The sequence below is a fragment of the Eurosta solidaginis genome, chromosome X, assembly GCF_040869045.1.
Source record: "Eurosta solidaginis isolate ZX-2024a chromosome X, ASM4086904v1, whole genome shotgun sequence".
Classification (NCBI taxonomy): domain Eukaryota; kingdom Metazoa; phylum Arthropoda; class Insecta; order Diptera; family Tephritidae; genus Eurosta; species Eurosta solidaginis.
In genome coordinates this window covers 19,393,674-19,397,708 of record NC_090324.1, presented here as the reverse complement: position 1 = coordinate 19,397,708, position 4,035 = coordinate 19,393,674, and the positions used below count along the sequence as shown (strand labels likewise).

Here is a 4,035-nt window from a genome sequence, read left to right as displayed (position 1 = left end):
AAAGATTGAGTTCGATAGGGCTTTAATGTAGAAAACTTTGATAATTATTTCTTTAGCGCTCCGCGTGAAATTGGTATTATATTTGTAAAACAACATATTCATGCTTATATAAGCATATTAAATTTTATATTAAATTTTATATTAATAAAACTTTGTTTTAACAAATGCAATTAAAATAAGAAGGGCATCAGATATACATACATAATTTGGTCAAAGTGTTCGTAGTGATTTTTGGTTTGAGTATAAATAAAGTTTCAAAAACTGTATAAAGTGCAAAACAAACGCGCATAAAATCCCTATGTGACAACAGTAGGGGCATTGCGTCCAGTAAATTTCGGCAGCTGAGAAATTTCTAAAGCAATATCAATCAATGGTTTAAGCATTTCGCTAGCCAAACCAAGTACATTATCCTTCTCATAAGAGTCAATGTATAAACGTACAGTAGCCCCAGAACTGCCTGTGCCACTCAACCGGAATATAATGCGACTGCCATCCTCAAAAACAATACGTAAGCCCTGCTTCGTAGCAACAGATCTGTCTACTGGATCAGTATAACTAAAATTGTCTGCAACCTTAACTTTATAAGTTTTGCCATCGCTTATAAAGCTCTTGCCTACAAATTCTGGATTTGTTATATTCTTCTCCATAGTTGCAATCATTTCATTACACGGTTCCAATTCATATTCCTCATAATCGTACCGTGTAAAATAGTTGCGCCCCTAGGTGGCCCAATGAACTTTGAGGATATCTTCGATTCCTTTGCCGGTGTGCTGCATAACAGATAGCCAAGCCAAAACAGCCCAAATGCCATCCTTTTCGCGTATATGATTTGAACCGGTACCGAAACTCACTTCCCCACAGAAACATAAACGTCCTGCATCCATAAGATTACCAAAGTATTTCCAACCGGTAGGCACTTCAAACTCCTCTTTACCCAACTTTTTACCAACCAAATCAACCGCTGATGCATGGCATGGTATACATTCTAAATTATTTTCAGTTACTGCCAATGAGTCGCTTGGTGTAACAAAGAATGCACGGTGACCAATTATCATGTTGCGGTCTCCATCGCCATCGAATGCAGAGCCAATACCGTAATCACCCTGTGCTACAGCTTGTACTAAATCCTTGGCGTAGGTTAAATTCGGATCAGGATGTAGGCCTCCAAAATCAGGTAGTGGTGTTTTATGTACTACACAACTCTCTGCGGCACCCAAACAATTCAAAAAGATTTCACGTACATATGAACCTGTTACGCCTTAATGAGTCGATACGCATTTTAAGCGGTTTTCCAGTAGTTCTGCCACTAACAAAATCACGCAGTTTTTCAAAATCGAAAATCTCTTTCATATGTGACACATAATTTGCCACTGAATCGATAATATCAACAACGAACGGCTTGCCATTCACTTCATATTTGTTTGTACCTATTTTATTAATTTCAATCTCTAAACCATTGACAATTTTGTACTCTTTAATTGCAGTGGATAGTTGGTAGATGTTATTGGTTACTGCATCTGGGGCGGGTCCACCATGTTCGCAATTGAATTTGATACCGAAATCATTTTCGGGACCACCAGAGTTATGAGATGCGGTGAGCACAATTCCACCGAGGGCCTTATACTGACGTATCAAACTTGAAACTGCCGGAGTAGACAGTATAGCTTTTTGCCCAACCAGTAATTTTGCAACTCCATTTGCAGCACACATACGTATAATAAGCTCTGCTGCTTACCATAGTAGCGCCCATCACCAACAACAACAAGTAGAGCTCCCTTTAATGCTGCACCATTCGCATCCAAAATACATTGCACAAAGTTTTCAGTGTAATTTTGTTGCGTGAATACTTTTACCTTTTTGCGTAATCCACTGGAGCCGGGTTTCTGGCCCTCATATGGCTTTGTCGTGACTACAGTAATATTTTGCATTTTCGAAGAATTTACAATTCCATAATTTAATTAAAAGCAAAATGATTGTATGATAAAGATCTACTAACGTTCGCTATACTCAAATTCTGACAATTACCCATGAGTACAACGCCCATGCCACGCAAACTGGTACGGATGTTTTGCATCTGTTTTAGATCCAACAGTGCCAGCGCCGACAATAAAACGTTTCGGATATTCATCAAAAGGTTCAACAACTTTCAGGAAATATTAAGCTTTCCAAGCAGCTTTGTTCTCCCTAACCATCGTGAATCAAGTAGTGTATTAGGGACTCGTATTTCGAATTGAAGAACAAAGCGCAAACGTGTCCAATCGACGGTGTTTTTGACCAAAACTCTATTTATGGAATTTGAATTTCAAATAAGAACGAAAAAGGGACCCGTACTTGGCGAAACAAACAGCAAGCAGATCTATTATTAATACCTTCATATAATTTCGGCGTGTGTTCAATGAGTTAACAAATGTAATAAAGGAATTAGGTTTTTTATTCAAAATTTTTCAAAATCTGACGGTTTCGTTATCAAATTTTGTAAAATACACACAGAATGAACATTCCGTGGAATACGGAATGTTATGTCGACTCCAAGTATTTACGTTATGCGAAACCAGTTGAGCGGCACTCATTACAAATCTTTTCTAATTCCATGTCATTTTGAAATCCGTGCGAAGCAATAACAAATTGAAAACTTTGGGGCCCCTTATATTTGGGCCTGTAAAAGTAAAAGTCGGTGGTTTAATTTCATATCAGATTTCAAGGCAGCTATCCCCAAGAAAACGTCATCAAATCTAAACTGTTTTAAATACAACGCAGTTTTGTACAGCTTCATCAACCAACGCATTCCGACTTAAAAGGAATGACCCAGCTATGCCATATGGTGGCCATAAATTAAATGGGCATTCACTGAATGGTACATACCATTTACTAAATTTGTGTCTATGAGGAGCTGTCTGCAATACCAACCCATCGTATAAATCATCTTTTTGGCCTTCTGCAACATAAGTATTAGAGTTGGGTCTGGGATACAAATTTGGACTAACTAGAAATTTTAGCAAATTTTTCGCCGATACATAGTAATCATCGTCGACAAAAAGAAAAAAAAAAAAAAAAACTCACTATTGGCGCAGTAGTTGAAGGCCCACTGCATACCCATACTGGTTTTAATAGTAATGTTAAAGTAAACGTCCAAGAAGTCTATCTGCACTATGTCCTTTTCATCGGAAGATTCGTTAGCCACGATAAGTTGTATTGACAAATCATTGCTATACCCAAACAAAAATATCCGTCTGATTTGAACATCAGAGAACCGAGGTTCGTACCCCCAAGTACGGCGGCTGACATTGCGATGACCAAGATTTGCCAAAGCAGATTTTACTATTATTGTTAATTTGGGCGCCGCCGAACCGCATTTGTCTGCAGCATTTATAAATGAATAGTTATAATCCACTGGCGTGCCTGCGGGATAATAGGAATATCAAACCTAATCTATCTCGTGCCAAATTCCAATATAATCCACGGCATACAAAGCTAATCCAATAATAATAATATTTTTCAAATAACTTGCGGAATGACATCCCATTTTACAGGGTAATGGAGATGGACGAGGGAACCCATATAAAAATAATATATATGGATAGTTATATATTAATGTTTAACCAATCTACAAATATACATACATACCTACATTCATACATGACATAATGGCGCTGCATCTCGGTTTTCATTGGCCAGCTTTTAAAATTGAATTCCTCCTTGATGCGTTCAAGTGGATCAACGCTAGTAAATTTCAATGGCCCCTGTGGTGGTGGCCCCCGCCGAGGGATGACGCACCGGTGCAGGATACATGTTGTAGTTTGCGGCCAAGGTCAGTTCTAAATTGGAGCTGTGAAGTTCTTAGGTTCGGTGTGCCTAATAAAATTATTGAAAGTCCAACACTATCCAGTTTTGTAAACAGCTAGGCAGTAGGAAAACAAAATTTGTTTGCCGGTTCTGATACCACTAGTGTAATTTGCTGTGCTTTTGTTTTTCAGTGTGCCTCATAAACTAAGGAAATATTTTGTGCACAGGCGTACGCCACGCCGTAGTAAAAAA

The 4,035-nt window shown here is 38.2% G+C and overlaps 2 pseudogenes; both read right to left on the bottom strand.

Moving 5' to 3' along the window:
- Positions 1-296: 296 nt before the first annotated feature.
- Positions 297-1,928, bottom strand: LOC137234237 (phosphoglucomutase-like; annotated as a pseudogene).
- Positions 1,929-2,541: 613 nt separating this feature from the next.
- Positions 2,542-3,523, bottom strand: LOC137234811 (beta-1,3-galactosyltransferase brn-like; annotated as a pseudogene).
- Between the last annotated feature and the right edge of the window lie 512 nt (positions 3,524-4,035).